The sequence below is a fragment of the Equus asinus genome, chromosome 24 (genome assembly GCF_041296235.1).
Source record: "Equus asinus isolate D_3611 breed Donkey chromosome 24, EquAss-T2T_v2, whole genome shotgun sequence".
Taxonomy (NCBI): Eukaryota; Metazoa; Chordata; class Mammalia; order Perissodactyla; family Equidae; genus Equus; species Equus asinus.
The window spans coordinates 8507491-8526853 of NC_091813.1; positions in this window are offsets into that span (position 1 = coordinate 8507491).

Sequence of the window (19363 nt, forward strand, 5' to 3'; positions counted from 1 at the left end):
GATAACGTATCCTCACAATTGCTGCTTATTTATGATCTCTGCCCGCACCATACCATGAAATCTATATTTCCTAACACTACTAATGTGATATGCACTCGTAATGTGAAACAGTGAGGCCCGGGCCGCCCAAGCGGAATGTGGGCACTTACCTGCTCCACCACAGGGCCGGCCCTGAATTGTACTTTTGGACCAACCTTTTGCCTGAACTTGGGAAGACGTGGGCCTGTTTGGATTATTCGTGAAGGTGATTAGTAATAACATCATGGACGGTAACATTTTCCGTTCGTTCATGGGTTTAGGACTGATCATGTTCTCTTCGTAGTATTCCTCTTCACCTATTTGGAATGGTCTGCCTTTCTGTAGCATCTGTAAGCATTTGGAGGTGATTTTCCATCCTTGGAAGTTCACCTTCTGTAAACTCTTTCCGCCCCCAAAGCTTTATGACATCATTCTGGACCCCTTTTTGGATTTTTGATTTGAGGTGAATTTATAGCCATGACCCTGCATTAGAACGTACTATAACTTCCAGATTCACATCCTCATTGCTTTAGACTTCTGTGTAGCTTACATCATCTTCACCAGTGTAAGACTAATCACAGGCCCTCACCACACACTTGTGCCTAATCTTCTCTTTCACCCTCCGTCACCGCCCCTCTTTGCCTCTGGGAGCCCGCATACAAATGTTCAGTGCCACCTGTTGGTTAGTGCTTGCTTTTTCTTCGCCTTGTAAGTGAGATTCTATGGTATTTGAATTTCTCACTGGGGCTTGTTACACTTCCCCTAAAACCCTCACAGCCATTCTGGTGGTCACAAATGGCTGGATTGCATCATTTGTTCCAGCTGAGTGGTATACCATTGTGTGGCTATAGCCCATCTTCCTTCTCCAATCATCCCTTGCTGGACACCAGGGTGCTTTCCAAGTCTTGGATATCAGGAGTAAGACTGTGGTGAACACAGCCATGCACATGTCTTTATGCGGTAGTCTTTCTGACTTTTTTGGATAAGCAAGCGGCAGATTAATAGCTGGGTCATACGGGACATGGATACTTAAATTTCTGAGGCAGTTCCACACCTTTGGCATCGTGGCTGCACCGGGTTACACTCCCACCAGCAGTGCAGGAGGCTTCCCTTCTCTGCACCTCCTCTCTGACACTTGTTATTTCCTGTCTGCTTCCTTCTAGCCATGCTGACCACAGTGAGCTGCCATGGCCTTGCAGTTTGGATTTGCATTTTCCTGAGACTTCATGATGGTGAACAAGTTTTCATGCACCTACTGGCCCTCTTTCTGTCTTCTTCGGAGAAATCTCTGCTTCCATCTTTTGACCAGGTTTTCATTGGCTTGTTTTTTTTCTTGTGGAGACGTGCGAGTTGATTGTATCTTTGGGCTTTTCACCCCTTGTCCGATGTGTGGTTTGCAAACATCCTCTCCCAATTGTTGTGGTGTCTTAGTATTCAGTTGATGGTTTCCTTGAGTGGGCAGAAGTGTGTGCATTTGATGTGGTCCCGTTTGTTTCTTGTTTCCTTTGTTGCCCTTGCCCAGTCAGACATGCTTCTTCCAAATAGGCGGCTCAGACAGATGGCAAAGAGCACTCTGCCTAGGTCTTCTCCTACAAGGTTCACGGTTTCAAGTCTGCCATTCAAGGCTTTAATCCACTTCAGGTGGTGTGTGTGCCAGGTGTAACATCATGGTGTACTCTCGTTGTGTTCCATGTGGCTGTGCAGGCTTCCCAGCACCGTTTATTGTAGAGACTCTCCTTCCTCCGCTGTCTCCACTTGGCTCCCTGGTCCAAAATGGGCTGTCCATGTAAGTTTGAGTTGGGCTCTGGGCTCTCAATTGTTTTGCATGGGTCTTCATGCCTGTTTTGGGGCCCAGACTGTGCCGTTTCGGTACCTCGCGCTTCGTCCTCTATGTTGAAATCAGAAATTGTGACACGTGCTGCTTTGTTCGTTTTCCTGAGGATTCCTTTGCCTAGTCAGGGTCTCGTGTTGCTGGCCAGAAACTTTAGGATTCTCTCTTCTTCTCTGTGGCAAATACTGCTGCAACTTTGACTGGGATTGCATGGAATCCAGAGATTCCTTACTGCGGTATGAACCTTTCAAGTGTGTTAATCCTTCCATTCCTAGATCCCTCGATATCTTTTTTTTTCTTGTGTCTTCTTGAGTTTCTTCCCCAAAGGTTTGCTAGTTTTTGAATTAACATAGAATTCACCTGTTTTGCTAAGGTTATTCACAGAGATCCTATTCTTCGTAATGGCAAGCTCCTGTTTTTTTTTCCCTTAGCTTCAGTTTTTCTATTCTTTGCAACTTTTAATTGGTTTTGTTTTGGCACAAGTGCATTGCTGTGCTCACATCTGCTGGCAATGCTCCTGTATTTGCTGTGGAAGTCTGGCCCTGTCCAACGTCCCTTCCCATCTGCCTCTACTCTACCTCGGACGCCTGCACCAGAACAACTGAAGCAGTGGTGAGGAGGCCCAAACCGAGGATTCCACCCAGCCCATACTGGGCCACAGACCCAGAAGGTGCGGACCTCACCACTGCACCACCGGCCGGCCACTTACATGTTCAGTGGCAACGTGCAGTTGAGTGCAACGGGAGTTAAATATACTAGTGAGCCCAACTCTAGCACTGTGTAGATGAGGCTAGGTTGTTTTTCGGGTCCATTGTGATGTCAGAGGATTTGTCATAATTGTGTCTCTGAGGTCCAGCATGCTTCCTGGATACAGGTTTCAGAGCCTGCTTGGAGCAGTCTCATAACTCACCCTTCCCAGTTAGCCCATGCTTGACCTTCGCTGCCGTTTTTTGGCTTGTGAATTTCTCTGACTTTCAAACGTTCCAGCAGAGTCTGTCTAAAGACGGACATCATCTTTCATTGTGGATAATTCAGGTGTGATTTCTGTTCACCTTCCATTTTCTGGGTCCTCTTTTTCTTTTCCATAGTATACTCGTCATGGTCTTTCTCAGCTATCTCCCTTAGACATGCTTATCAGTCCGTTCTCCTTCATTCCAAGGGATTAGTTTGTATTTCGTTAATCGCTGTATGTTCTCTAGGGTGAGGTGTGAGTGCTTTCGTGACTCTTGGTTGTTGTCCTTGAATTTGCACCGGTCACTTGTAGGACTCTTGGCTACCCTAGCCTAGGTCAAACTAAGCACTGAGAACACGTGGTCATGTGGGTTGGTTTGACATCCTGAGATCAGAAACTCCAAATTCGAGGTGGTCCTGGCAACCCCCTTCACGGACACAATGTTTCCAAGACAACTTAGACAAATCGGATGAATTCCACTCTCCAGGAAAGATATTTTTCTGTCTCTTTTCCGGATTTGGGAAGTTTCGAACTTGACCCCTGATCCTTGAACGTTCCCCTAGATTCCGTCCAGATACGGGCTTACTTAATTTTTATAGGGTGTGCCATTTGTTTGCCCTACATCCTCTACCCTGGCCTGTTTATTTTTCTTGAAACACAACTGTAAAGTTCTAATTTTCGTGCAACTTCCTTACATATGGTGTCAAAACACATAATCAATAATCCTTCTACGGCAAGAGGTAGGGGGAGAGAATTTCGATGGAGGCAAACAGAGCACACTAGCCTGGGAGGGCAGCCTTCACGAAGGAACGAAGCCCTGTGGAAGAGGGTGCTTTTCAGCACCCTTGTAGAGCACTTCCAAACAAAGAGACATACCCCAAGCGTGACAGGGCTCCATTCCTTCAAGGCTTCCAAGACATCTCTTGGGACACATTACCATGTGCCCAGTGGGCCCACGTGACACCAGAGCTTCGGAAAAAGAGACTGACCTGCAAAGAATGCTATGGGCCTTGGAAAGGAGGCATCGATTCTTCTCTTCAATGTCCTCAAGACATCTTTCTTGACTTTGCATTATGCTTAAGGCACAAGGGCACTGTAGGTGTGATGAACGCCAAGTCCGGCCACTTGTTTCCAATGAAGTTGCAAGCTTGAATCAGCATGACCTCCCCATAGACTTGAATAGATGACAATGTTCTCCTCTCCGTGCCTGTCCCTCTATTCTCACTTGTGGCCTAGGGTTCCTTTCTTATCCCTTGCATCAGACTCTGTTTTATCTCTTCTAGTTTCTGTGCCTGCTTTCTGTTTGCCAAACCTGTTTCTGGGTATCTGTCCCTTTAATAGCCTAGCCTAGGCCAATCCTCAGACTGTAACCATGCGGCCACCCTGGGGGACATGTTCACCGTGATGTCGTAAGCGACCTCAAAATTCGAAGTTGTCCTGACAACCTCCGTGCACACAGAGTTTCACAGCCATCTCAGACCAGTCTGACTCCTCACCCTGTCTAGGTAGGATAGTTTTCCTTTTTCTGCAATTGTTGTCAGTTTCTATCTTTCTCCTTGAACTTCGAAAGGGCTCCTACATTCTCTCTAGACACTGGTGTCACTCCTGTAAGATTATCCTGGGTTTTATCTCTTATATCTTGGGTAGATGGCAAAATGGGTGGACCTTACCCAGAAAAAGTCCTGGACTCCCTCACAAGTTGAAGTTGCCCAGGGAATGTTCTGATGCACAATGATGGTGTCATCTCGTGGCACTCTGCCAATTCCACCTTGGCAGGTCACAAGTTTTCCTTCCTTCTGCCTTTGGGAAGTGTACCAGATACTTCCATAGATTGTAATATTCTTATGGTTCCTTTTCTTGTGCGTATTGATAACGTATCCTCACAATTGCTGCTTATTTGTGATCTCTGCCCGCACCATACCATGAAATCTATATTTCCTAACACTACTAATGTGATATGCACTCGTAATGTGAAACAGTGAGGCCCGGGCCGCCCAAGCGGAATGTGGGCACTTACCTGCTCCACCACAGGGCCGGCCCTGAATTGTACTTTTGGACCAACCTTTTGCCTGAACTTGGGAAGACGTGGGCCTGTTTGGATTATTCGTGAAGGTGATTAGTAATAACATCATGGACGGTAACATTTTCCGTTCGTTCATGGGTTTAGGACTGATCATGTTCTCTTCGTAGTATTCCTCTTCACCTATTTGGAATGGTCTGCCTTTCTGTAGCATCTGTAAGCATTTGGAGGTGATTTTCCATCCTTGGAAGTTCACCTTCTGTAAACTCTTTCCGCCCCCAAAGCTTTATGACATCATTCTGGACCCCTTTTTGGATTTTTGATTTGAGGTGAATTTATAGCCATGACCCTGCATTAGAACGTACTATAACTTCCAGATTCACATCCTCATTGCTTTAGACTTCTGTGTAGCTTACATCATCTTCACCAGTGTAAGACTAATCACAGGCCCTCACCACACACTTGTGCCTAATCTTCTCTTTCACCCTCCGTCACCGCCCCTCTTTGCCTCTGGGAGCCCGCATACAAATGTTCAGTGCCACCTGTTGGTTAGTGCTTGCTTTTTCTTCGCCTTGTAAGTGAGATTCTATGGTATTTGAATTTCTCACTGGGGCTTGTTACACTTCCCCTAAAACCCTCACAGCCATTCTGGTGGTCACAAACGGCTGGATTGCATCATTTGTTCCGGCTGAGTGGTATACCATTGTGTGGCTATAGCCCATCTTCCTTCTCCAATCATCCCTTGCTGGACACCAGGGTGCTTTCCAAGTCTTGGATATCCGGAGTAAGACTGTGGTGAACACAGCCATGCACATGTCTTTATGCGGTAGTCTTTCTGACTGTTTTGGATAAGCAAGCGGCAGATTAATAGCTGGGTCATACGGGACATGGATACTTAAACTTCTGAGGCAGTTCCACACCTTTGGCATCGTGGCTGCACCGGGTTACACTCCCACCAGCAGTGCAGGAGGCTTCCCTTCTCTGCACCTCCTCTCTGACACTTGTTATTTCCTGTCTGCTTCCTTCTAGCCATGCTGACCACAGTGAGCTGCCATGGCCTTGCAGTTTGGATTTGCATTTTCCTGAGACTTCATGATGGTGAACAAGTTTTCATGCACCTACTGGCCCTCTTTCTGTCTTCTTCGGAGAAATCTCTGCTTCCATCTTTTGACCAGGTTTTCATTGGCTTGTTTTTTTTCTTGTGGAGACGTGCGAGTTGATTGTATCTTTGGGCTTTTCACCCCTTGTCCGATGTGTGGTTTGCAAACATCCTCTCCCAATTGTTGTGGTGTCTTAGTATTCAGTTGATGGTTTCCTTGAGTGGGCAGAAGTGTGTGCATTTGATGTGGTCCCGTTTGTTTCTTGTTTCCTTTGTTGCCCTTGCCCAGTCAGACATGCTTCTTCCAAATAGGCGGCTCAGACAGATGGCAAAGAGCACTCTGCCTAGGTCTTCTCCTACAAGGTTCACGGTTTCAAGTCTGCCATTCAAGGCTTTAATCCACTTCAGGTGGTGTGTGTGCCAGGTGTAACATCATGGTGTACTCTCGTTGTGTTCCATGTGGCTGTGCAGGCTTCCCAGCACCGTTTATTGTAGAGACTCTCCTTCCTCCGCTGTCTCCACTTGGCTCCCTGGTCCAAAATGGGCTGTCCATGTAAGTTTGAGTTGGGCTCTGGGCTCTCAATTGTTTTGCATGGGTCTTCATGCCTGTTTTGGGGCCCAGACTGTGCCGTTTCGGTACCTCGCGCTTCGTCCTCTATGTTGAAATCAGAAATTGTGACACGTGCTGCTTTGTTCGTTTTCCTGAGGATTCCTTTGCCTAGTCAGGGTCTCGCGTTGCTGGCCAGAAACTTTAGGATTCTCTCTTCTTCTCTGTGGCAAATACTGCTGCAACTTTGACTGGGATTGCATGGAATCCAGAGATTCCTTACTGCGGTATGAACCTTTCAAGTGTGTTAATCCTTCCATTCCTAGATCCCTCGATATCTTTTTTTTTCTTGTGTCTTCTTGAGTTTCTTTCCCCAAAGGTTTGCTAGTTTTTGAATTAACATAGAATTCACCTGTTTTGCTAAGGTTATTCACAGAGATCCTATTCTTCGTAATGGCAAGCTCCTGTTTTTTTTTTTTTTTTTTTCCCTTAGCTTCAGTTTTTCTATTCTTTGCAACTTTTAATTGGTTTTGTTTTGGCACAAGTGCATTGCTGTGCTCACATCTGCTGGCAATGCTCCTGTATTTGCTGTGGAAGTCTGGCCCTGTCCAACGTCCCTTCCCATCTGCCTCTACTCTACCTCGGACGCCTGCACCAGAACAACTGAAGCAGTGGTGAGGAGGCCCAAACCGAGGATTCCACCCAGCCCATACTGGGCCACAGACCCAGAAGGTGCGGACCTCACCACTGCACCACCGGCCGGCCACTTACATGTTCAGTGGCAACGTGCAGTTGAGTGCAACGGGAGTTAAATATACTAGTGAGCCCAACTCTAGCACTGTGTAGATGAGGCTAGGTTGTTTTTCGGGTCCATTGTGATGTCAGAGGATTTGTCATAATTGTGTCTCTGAGGTCCAGCATGCTTCCTGGATACAGGTTTCAGAGCCTGCTTGGAGCAGTCTCATAACTCACCCTTCCCAGTTAGCCCATGCTTGACCTTCGCTGCCGTTTTTTGGCTTGTGAATTTCTCTGACTTTCAAACGTTCCAGCAGAGTCTGTCTAAAGACGGACATCATCTTTCATTGTGGATAATTCAGGTGTGATTTCTGTTCACCTTCCATTTTCTGGGTCCTCTTTTTCTTTTCCATAGTATACTCGTCATGGTCTTTCTCAGCTATCTCCCTTAGACATGCTTATCAGTCCGTTCTCCTTCATTCCAAGGGATTAGTTTGTATTTCGTTAATCGCTGTATGTTCTCTAGGGTGAGGTGTGAGTGCTTTCGTGACTCTTGGTTGTTGTCCTTGAATTTGCACCGGTCACTTGTAGGACTCTTGGCTACCCTAGCCTAGGTCAAACTAAGCACTGAGAACACGTGGTCATGTGGGTTGGTTTGACATCCTGAGATCAGAAACTCCAAATTCGAGGTGGTCCTGGCAACCCCCTTCACGGACACAATGTTTCCAAGACAACTTAGACAAATCGGATGAATTCCACTCTCCAGGAAAGATATTTTTCTGTCTCTTTTCCGGATTTGGGAAGTTTCGAACTTGACCCCTGATCCTTGAACGTTCCCCTAGATTCCGTCCAGATACGGGCTTACTTAATTTTTATAGGGTGTGCCATTTGTTTGCCCTACATCCTCTACCCTGGCCTGTTTATTTTTCTTGAAACACAACTGTAAAGTTCTAATTTTCGTGCAACTTCCTTACATATGGTGTCAAAACACATAATCAATAATCCTTCTACGGCAAGAGGTAGGGGGAGAGAATTTCGATGGAGGCAAACAGAGCACACTAGCCTGGGAGGGCAGCCTTCACGAAGGAACGAAGCCCTGTGGAAGAGGGTGCTTTTCAGCACCCTTGTAGAGCACTTCCAAACAAAGAGACATACCCCAAGCGTGACAGGGCTCCATTCCTTCAAGGCTTCCAAGACATCTCTTGGGACACATTACCATGTGCCCAGTGGGCCCACGTGACACCAGAGCTTCGGAAAAAGAGACTGACCTGCAAAGAATGCTATGGGCCTTGGAAAGGAGGCATCGATTCTTCTCTTCAATGTCCTCAAGACATCTTTCTTGACTTTGCATTATGCTTAAGGCACAAGGGCACTGTAGGTGTGATGAACGCCAAGTCCGGCCACTTGTTTCCAATGAAGTTGCAAGCTTGAATCAGCATGACCTCCCCATAGACTTGAATAGATGACAATGTTCTCCTCTCCGTGCCTGTCCCTCTATTCTCACTTGTGGCCTAGGGTTCCTTTCTTATCCCTTGCATCAGACTCTGTTTTATCTCTTCTAGTTTCTGTGCCTGCTTTCTGTTTGCCAAACCTGTTTCTGGGTATCTGTCCCTTTAATAGCCTAGCCTAGGCCAATCCTCAGACTGTAACCATGCGGCCACCCTGGGGGACATGTTCACCGTGATGTCATAAGCGACCTCAAAATTCGAAGTTGTCCTGACAACCTCCGTGCACACAGAGTTTCACAGCCATCTCAGACCAGTCTGACTCCTCACCCTGTCTAGGTAGGATAGTTTTCCTTTTTCTGCAATTGTTGTCAGTTTCTATCTTTCTCCTTGAACTTCGAAAGGGCTCCTACATTCTCTCTAGACACTGGTGTCACTCCTGTAAGATTATCCTGGGTTTTATCTCTTATATCTTGGGTAGATGGCAAAATGGGTGGACCTTACCCAGAAAAAGTCCTGGACTCCCTCACAAGTTGAAGTTGCCCAGGGAATGTTCTGATGCACAATGATGGTGTCATCTCGTGGCACTCTGCCAATTCCACCTTGGCAGGTCACAAGTTTTCCTTCCTTCTGCCTTTGGGAAGTGTACCAGATACTTCCATAGATTGTAATATTCTTATGGTTCCTTTTCTTGTGCGTATTGATAACGTATCCTCACAATTGCTGCTTATTTGTGATCTCTGCCCGCACCATACCATGAAATCTATATTTCCTAACACTACTAATGTGATATGCACTCGTAATGTGAAACAGTGAGGCCCGGGCCGCCCAAGCGGAATGTGGGCACTTACCTGCTCCACCACAGGGCCGGCCCTGAATTGTACTTTTGGACCAACCTTTTGCCTGAACTTGGGAAGACGTGGGCCTGTTTGGATTATTCGTGAAGGTGATTAGTAATAACATCATGGACGGTAACATTTTCCGTTCGTTCATGGGTTTAGGACTGATCATGTTCTCTTCGTAGTATTCCTCTTCACCTATTTGGAATGGTCTGCCTTTCTGTAGCATCTGTAAGCATTTGGAGGTGATTTTCCATCCTTGGAAGTTCACCTTCTGTAAACTCTTTCCGCCCCCAAAGCTTTATGACATCATTCTGGACCCCTTTTTGGATTTTTGATTTGAGGTGAATTTATAGCCATGACCCTGCATTAGAACGTACTATAACTTCCAGATTCACATCCTCATTGCTTTAGACTTCTGTGTAGCTTACATCATCTTCACCAGTGTAAGACTAATCACAGGCCCTCACCACACACTTGTGCCTAATCTTCTCTTTCACCCTCCGTCACCGCCCCTCTTTGCCTCTGGGAGCCCGCATACAAATGTTCAGTGCCACCTGTTGGTTAGTGCTTGCTTTTTCTTCGCCTTGTAAGTGAGATTCTATGGTATTTGAATTTCTCACTGGGGCTTGTTACACTTCCCCTAAAACCCTCACAGCCATTCTGGTGGTCACAAACGGCTGGATTGCATCATTTGTTCCGGCTGAGTGGTATACCATTGTGTGGCTATAGCCCATCTTCCTTCTCCAATCATCCCTTGCTGGACACCAGGGTGCTTTCCAAGTCTTGGATATCCGGAGTAAGACTGTGGTGAACACAGCCATGCACATGTCTTTATGCGGTAGTCTTTCTGACTGTTTTGGATAAGCAAGCGGCAGATTAATAGCTGGGTCATACGGGACATGGATACTTAAACTTCTGAGGCAGTTCCACACCTTTGGCATCGTGGCTGCACCGGGTTACACTCCCACCAGCAGTGCAGGAGGCTTCCCTTCTCTGCACCTCCTCTCTGACACTTGTTATTTCCTGTCTGCTTCCTTCTAGCCATGCTGACCACAGTGAGCTGCCATGGCCTTGCAGTTTGGATTTGCATTTTCCTGAGACTTCATGATGGTGAACAAGTTTTCATGCACCTACTGGCCCTCTTTCTGTCTTCTTCGGAGAAATCTCTGCTTCCATCTTTTGACCAGGTTTTCATTGGCTTGTTTTTTTTCTTGTGGAGACGTGCGAGTTGATTGTATCTTTGGGCTTTTCACCCCTTGTCCGATGTGTGGTTTGCAAACATCCTCTCCCAATTGTTGTGGTGTCTTAGTATTCAGTTGATGGTTTCCTTGAGTGGGCAGAAGTGTGTGCATTTGATGTGGTCCCGTTTGTTTCTTGTTTCCTTTGTTGCCCTTGCCCAGTCAGACATGCTTCTTCCAAATAGGCGGCTCAGACAGATGGCAAAGAGCACTCTGCCTAGGTCTTCTCCTACAAGGTTCACGGTTTCAAGTCTGCCATTCAAGGCTTTAATCCACTTCAGGTGGTGTGTGTGCCAGGTGTAACATCATGGTGTACTCTCGTTGTGTTCCATGTGGCTGTGCAGGCTTCCCAGCACCGTTTATTGTAGAGACTCTCCTTCCTCCGCTGTCTCCACTTGGCTCCCTGGTCCAAAATGGGCTGTCCATGTAAGTTTGAGTTGGGCTCTGGGCTCTCAATTGTTTTGCATGGGTCTTCATGCCTGTTTTGGGGCCCAGACTGTGCCGTTTCGGTACCTCGCGCTTCGTCCTCTATGTTGAAATCAGAAATTGTGACACGTGCTGCTTTGTTCGTTTTCCTGAGGATTCCTTTGCCTAGTCAGGGTCTCGCGTTGCTGGCCAGAAACTTTAGGATTCTCTCTTCTTCTCTGTGGCAAATACTGCTGCAACTTTGACTGGGATTGCATGGAATCCAGAGATTCCTTACTGCGGTATGAACCTTTCAAGTGTGTTAATCCTTCCATTCCTAGATCCCTCGATATCTTTTTTTTTCTTGTGTCTTCTTGAGTTTCTTTCCCCAAAGGTTTGCTAGTTTTTGAATTAACATAGAATTCACCTGTTTTGCTAAGGTTATTCACAGAGATCCTATTCTTCGTAATGGCAAGCTCCTGTTTTTTTTTTTTTTTTTTTTCCCTTAGCTTCAGTTTTTCTATTCTTTGCAACTTTTAATTGGTTTTGTTTTGGCACAAGTGCATTGCTGTGCTCACATCTGCTGGCAATGCTCCTGTATTTGCTGTGGAAGTCTGGCCCTGTCCAACGTCCCTTCCCATCTGCCTCTACTCTACCTCGGACGCCTGCACCAGAACAACTGAAGCAGTGGTGAGGAGGCCCAAACCGAGGATTCCACCCAGCCCATACTGGGCCACAGACCCAGAAGGTGCGGACCTCACCACTGCACCACCGGCCGGCCACTTACATGTTCAGTGGCAACGTGCAGTTGAGTGCAACGGGAGTTAAATATACTAGTGAGCCCAACTCTAGCACTGTGTAGATGAGGCTAGGTTGTTTTTCGGGTCCATTGTGATGTCAGAGGATTTGTCATAATTGTGTCTCTGAGGTCCAGCATGCTTCCTGGATACAGGTTTCAGAGCCTGCTTGGAGCAGTCTCATAACTCACCCTTCCCAGTTAGCCCATGCTTGACCTTCGCTGCCGTTTTTTGGCTTGTGAATTTCTCTGACTTTCAAACGTTCCAGCAGAGTCTGTCTAAAGACGGACATCATCTTTCATTGTGGATAATTCAGGTGTGATTTCTGTTCACCTTCCATTTTCTGGGTCCTCTTTTTCTTTTCCATAGTATACTCGTCATGGTCTTTCTCAGCTATCTCCCTTAGACATGCTTATCAGTCCGTTCTCCTTCATTCCAAGGGATTAGTTTGTATTTCGTTAATCGCTGTATGTTCTCTAGGGTGAGGTGTGAGTGCTTTCGTGACTCTTGGTTGTTGTCCTTGAATTTGCACCGGTCACTTGTAGGACTCTTGGCTACCCTAGCCTAGGTCAAACTAAGCACTGAGAACACGTGGTCATGTGGGTTGGTTTGACATCCTGAGATCAGAAACTCCAAATTCGAGGTGGTCCTGGCAACCCCCTTCACGGACACAATGTTTCCAAGACAACTTAGACAAATCGGATGAATTCCACTCTCCAGGAAAGATATTTTTCTGTCTCTTTTCCGCATTTGGGAAGTTTCGAACTTGACCCCTGATCCTTGAACGTTCCCCTAGATTCCGTCCAGATACGGGCTTACTTAATTTTTATAGGGTGTGCCATTTGTTTGCCCTACATCCTCTACCCTGGCCTGTTTATTTTTCTTGAAACACAACTGTAAAGTTCTAATTTTCGTGCAACTTCCTTACATATGGTGTCAAAACACATAATCAATAATCCTTCTACGGCAAGAGGTAGGGGGAGAGAATTTCGATGGAGGCAAACAGAGCACACTAGCCTGGGAGGGCAGCCTTCACGAAGGAACGAAGCCCTGTGGAAGAGGGTGCTTTTCAGCACCCTTGTAGAGCACTTCCAAACAAAGAGACATACCCCAAGCGTGACAGGGCTCCATTCCTTCAAGGCTTCCAAGACATCTCTTGGGACACATTACCATGTGCCCAGTGGGCCCACGTGACACCAGAGCTTCGGAAAAAGAGACTGACCTGCAAAGAATGCTATGGGCCTTGGAAAGGAGGCATCGATGCTTCTCTTCAATGTCCTCAAGACATCTTTCTTGACTTTGCATTATGCTTAAGGCACAAGGGCACTGTAGGTGTGATGAACGCCAAGTCCGGCCACTTGTTTCCAATGAAGTTGCAAGCTTGAATCAGCATGACCTCCCCATAGACTTGAATAGATGACAATGTTCTCCTCTCCGTGCCTGTCCCTCTATTCTCACTTGTGGCCTAGGGTTCCTTTCTTATCCCTTGCATCAGACTCTGTTTTATCTCTTCTAGTTTCTGTGCCTGCTTTCTGTTTGCCAAACCTGTTTCTGGGTATCTGTCCCTTTAATAGCCTAGCCTAGGCCAATCCTCAGACTGTAACCATGCGGCCACCCTGGGGGACATGTTCACCGTGATGTCATAAGCGACCTCAAAATTCGAAGTTGTCCTGACAACCTCCGTGCACACAGAGTTTCACAGCCATCTCAGACCAGTCTGACTCCTCACCCTGTCTAGGTAGGATAGTTTTCCTTTTTCTGCAATTGTTGTCAGTTTCTATCTTTCTCCTTGAACTTCGAAAGGGCTCCTACATTCTCTCTAGACACTGGTGTCACTCCTGTAAGATTATCCTGGGTTTTATCTCTTATATCTTGGGTAGATGGCAAAATGGGTGGACCTTACCCAGAAAAAGTCCTGGACTCCCTCACAAGTTGAAGTTGCCCAGGGAATGTTCTGATGCACAATGATGGTGTCATCTCGTGGCACTCTGCCAATTCCACCTTGGCAGGTCACAAGTTTTCCTTCCTTCTGCCTTTGGGAAGTGTACCAGATACTTCCATAGATTGTAATATTCTTATGGTTCCTTTTCTTGTGCGTATTGATAACGTATCCTCACAATTGCTGCTTATTTGTGATCTCTGCCCGCACCATACCATGAAATCTATATTTCCTAACACTACTAATGTGATATGCACTCGTAATGTGAAACAGTGAGGCCCGGGCCGCCCAAGCGGAATGTGGGCACTTACCTGCTCCACCACAGGGCCGGCCCTGAATTGTACTTTTGGACCAACCTTTTGCCTGAACTTGGGAAGACGTGGGCCTGTTTGGATTATTCGTGAAGGTGATTAGTAATAACATCATGGACGGTAACATTTTCCGTTCGTTCATGGGTTTAGGACTGATCATGTTCTCTTCGTAGTATTCCTCTTCACCTATTTGGAATGGTCTGCCTTTCTGTAGCATCTGTAAGCATTTGGAGGTGATTTTCCATCCTTGGAAGTTCACCTTCTGTAAACTCTTTCCGCCCCCAAAGCTTTATGACATCATTCTGGACCCCTTTTTGGATTTTTGATTTGAGGTGAATTTATAGCCATGACCCTGCATTAGAACGTACTATAACTTCCAGATTCACATCCTCATTGCTTTAGACTTCTGTGTAGCTTACATCATCTTCACCAGTGTAAGACTAATCACAGGCCCTCACCACACACTTGTGCCTAATCTTCTCTTTCACCCTCCGTCACCGCCCCTCTTTGCCTCTGGGAGCCCGCATACAAATGTTCAGTGCCACCTGTTGGTTAGTGCTTGCTTTTTCTTCGCCTTGTAAGTGAGATTCTATGGTATTTGAATTTCTCACTGGGGCTTGTTACACTTCCCCTAAAACCCTCACAGCCATTCTGGTGGTCACAAACGGCTGGATTGCATCATTTGTTCCGGCTGAGTGGTATACCATTGTGTGGCTATAGCCCATCTTCCTTCTCCAATCATCCCTTGCTGGACACCAGGGTGCTTTCCAAGTCTTGGATATCCGGAGTAAGACTGTGGTGAACACAGCCATGCACATGTCTTTATGCGGTAGTCTTTCTGACTGTTTTGGATAAGCAAGCGGCAGATTAATAGCTGGGTCATACGGGACATGGATACTTAAACTTCTGAGGCAGTTCCACACCTTTGGCATCGTGGCTGCACCGGGTTACACTCCCACCAGCAGTGCAGGAGGCTTCCCTTCTCTGCACCTCCTCTCTGACACTTGTTATTTCCTGTCTGCTTCCTTCTAGCCATGCTGACCACAGTGAGCTGCCATGGCCTTGCAGTTTGGATTTGCATTTTCCTGAGACTTCATGATGGTGAACAAGTTTTCATGCACCTACTGGCCCTCTTTCTGTCTTCTTCGGAGAAATCTCTGCTTCCATCTTTTGACCAGGTTTTCATTGGCTTGTTTTTTTTCTTGTGGAGACGTGCGAGTTGATTGTATCTTTGGGCTTTTCACCCCTTGTCCGATGTGTGGTTTGCAAACATCCTCTCCCAATTGTTGTGGTGTCTTAGTATTCAGTTGATGGTTTCCTTGAGTGGGCAGAAGTGTGTGCATTTGATGTGATCCCGTTTGTTTCTTGTTTCCTTTGTTGCCCTTGCCCAGTCAGACATGCTTCTTCCAAATAGGCGGCTCAGACAGATGGCAAAGAGCACTCTGCCTAGGTCTTCTCCTACAAGGTTCACGGTTTCAAGTCTGCCATTCAAGGCTTTAATCCACTTCAGGTGGTGTGTGTGCCAGGTGTAACATCATGGTGTACTCTCGTTGTGTTCCATGTGGCTGTGCAGGCTTCCCAGCACCGTTTATTGTAGAGACTCTCCTTCCTCCGCTGTCTCCACTTGGCTCCCTGGTCCAAAATGGGCTGTCCATGTAAGTTTGAGTTGGGCTCTGGGCTCTCAATTGTTTTGCATGGGTCTTCATGCCTGTTTTGGGGCCCAGACTGTGCCGTTTCGGTACCTCGCGCTTCGTCCTCTATGTTGAAATCAGAAATTGTGACACGTGCTGCTTTGTTCGTTTTCCTGAGGATTCCTTTGCCTAGTCAGGGTCTCGCGTTGCTGGCCAGAAACTTTAGGATTCTCTCTTCTTCTCTGTGGCAAATACTGCTGCAACTTTGACTGGGATTGCATGGAATCCAGAGATTCCTTACTGCGGTATGAACCTTTCAAGTGTGTTAATCCTTCCATTCCTAGATCCCTCGATATCTTTTTTTTTCTTGTGTCTTCTTGAGTTTCTTTCCCCAAAGGTTTGCTAGTTTTTGAATTAACATAGAATTCACCTGTTTTGCTAAGGTTATTCACAGAGATCCTATTCTTCGTAATGGCAAGCTCCTGTTTTTTTTTTTTTTTTTTTCCCTTAGCTTCAGTTTTTCTATTCTTTGCAACTTTTAATTGGTTTTGTTTTGGCACAAGTGCATTGCTGTGCTCACATCTGCTGGCAATGCTCCTGTATTTGCTGTGGAAGTCTGGCCCTGTCCAACGTCCCTTCCCATCTGCCTCTACTCTACCTCGGACGCCTGCACCAGAACAACTGAAGCAGTGGTGAGGAGGCCCAAACCGAGGATTCCACCCAGCCCATACTGGGCCACAGACCCAGAAGGTGCGGACCTCACCACTGCACCACCGGCCGGCCACTTACATGTTCAGTGGCAACGTGCAGTTGAGTGCAACGGGAGTTAAATATACTAGTGAGCCCAACTCTAGCACTGTGTAGATGAGGCTAGGTTGTTTTTCGGGTCCATTGTGATGTCAGAGGATTTGTCATAATTGTGTCTCTGAGGTCCAGCATGCTTCCTGGATACAGGTTTCAGAGCCTGCTTGGAGCAGTCTCATAACTCACCCTTCCCAGTTAGCCCATGCTTGACCTTCGCTGCCGTTTTTTGGCTTGTGAATTTCTCTGACTTTCAAACGTTCCAGCAGAGTCTGTCTAAAGACGGACATCATCTTTCATTGTGGATAATTCAGGTGTGATTTCTGTTCACCTTCCATTTTCTGGGTCCTCTTTTTCTTTTCCATAGTATACTCGTCATGGTCTTTCTCAGCTATCTCCCTTAGACATGCTTATCAGTCCGTTCTCCTTCATTCCAAGGGATTAGTTTGTATTTCTTTAATCGCTGTATGTTCTCTAGGGTGAGGTGTGAGTGCTTTCGTGACTCTTGGTTGTTGTCCTTGAATTTGCACCGGTCACTTGTAGGACTCTTGGCTACCCTAGCCTAGGTCAAACTAAGCACTGAGAACACGTGGTCATGTGGGTTGGTTTGACATCCTGAGATCAGAAACTCCAAATTCGAGGTGGTCCTGGCAACCCCCTTCACGGACACAATGTTTCCAAGACAACTTAGACAAATCGGATGAATTCCACTCTCCAGGAAAGATATTTTTCTGTCTCTTTTCCGGATTTGGGAAGTTTCGAACTTGACCCCTGATCCTTGAACGTTCCCCTAGATTCCGTCCAGATACGGGCTTACTTAATTTTTATAGGGTGTGCCATTTGTTTGCCCTACATCCTCTACCCTGGCCTGTTTATTTTTCTTGAAACACAACTGTAAAGTTCTAATTTTCGTGCAACTTCCTTACATATGGTGTCAAAACACATAATCAATAATCCTTCTACGGCAAGAGGTAGGGGGAGAGAATTTCGATGGAGGCAAACAGAGCACACTAGCCTGGGAGGGCAGCCTTCACGAAGGAACGAAGCCCTGTGGAAGAGGGTGCTTTTCAGCACCCTTGTAGAGCACTTCCAAACAAAGAGACATACCCCAAGCGTGACAGGGCTCCATTCCTTCAAGGCTTCCAAGACATCTCTTGGGACACATTACCATGTGCCCAGTGGGCCCACGTGACACCAGAGCTTCGGAAAAAGAGACTGACCTGCAAAGAATGCTATGGGCCTTGGAAAGGAGGCATCGATTCTTCTCTTCAATGTCCTCAAGACATCTTTCTTGACTTTGCATTATGCTTAAGGCACAAGGGCACTGTAGGTGTGATGAACGCCAAGTCCGGCCACTTGTTTCCAATGAAGTTGCAAGCTTGAATCAGCATGACCTCCCCATAGACTTGAATAGATGACAATGTTCTCCTCTCCGTGCCTGTCCCTCTATTCTCACTTGTGGCCTAGGGTTCCTTTCTTATCCCTTGCATCAGACTCTGTTTTATCTCTTCTAGTTTCTGTGCCTGCTTTCTGTTTGCCAAACCTGTTTCTGGGTATCTGTCCCTTTAATAGCCTAGCCTAGGCCAATCCTCAGACTGTAACCATGCGGCCACCCTGGGGGACATGTTCACCGTGATGTCATAAGCGACCTCAAAATTCGAAGTTGTCCTGACAACCTCCGTGCACACAGAGTTTCACAGCCATCTCAGACCAGTCTGACTCCTCACCCTGTCTAGGTAGGATAGTTTTCCTTTTTCTGCAATTGTTGTCAGTTTCTATCTTTCTCCTTGAACTTCGAAAGGGCTCCTACATTCTCTCTAGACACTGGTGTCACTCCTGTAAGATTATCCTGGGTTTTATCTCTTATATCTTGGGTAGATGGCAAAATGGGTGGACCTTACCCAGAAAAAGTCCTGGACTCCCTCACAAGTTGAAGTTGCCCAGGGAATGTTCTGATGCACAATGATGGTGTCATCTCGTGGCACTCTGCCAATTCCACCTTGGCAGGTCACAAGTTTTCCTTCCTTCTGCCTTTGGGAAGTGTACCAGATACTTCCATAGATTGTAATATTCTTATGGTTCCTTTTCTTGTGCGTATTGATAACGTATCCTCACAATTGCTGCTTATTTGTGATCTCTGCCCGCACCATACCATGAAATCTATATTTCCTAACACTACTAATGTGATATGCACTCGTAATGTGAAACAGTGAGGCCCGGGCCGCCCAAGCGGAATGTGGGCACTTACCTGCTCCACCACAGGGCCGGCCCTGAATTGTACTTTTGGACCAACCTTTTGCCTGAACTTGGGAAGACGTGGGCCTGTTTGGATTATTCGTGAAGGTGATTAGTAATAACATCATGGACGGTAACATTTTCCGTTCGTTCATGGGTTTAGGACTGATCATGTTCTCTTCGTAGTATTCCTCTTCACCTATTTGGAATGGTCTGCCTTTCTGTAGCATCTGTAAGCATTTGGAGGTGATTTTCCATCCTTGGAAGTTCACCTTCTGTAAACTCTTTCCGCCCCCAAAGCTTTATGACATCATTCTGGACCCCTTTTTGGATTTTTGATTTGAGGTGAATTTATAGCCATGACCCTGCATTAGAACGTACTATAACTTCCAGATTCACATCCTCATTGCTTTAGACTTCTGTGTAGCTTACATCATCTTCACCAGTGTAAGACTAATCACAGGCCCTCACCACACACTTGTGCCTAATCTTCTCTTTCACCCTCCGTCACCGCCCC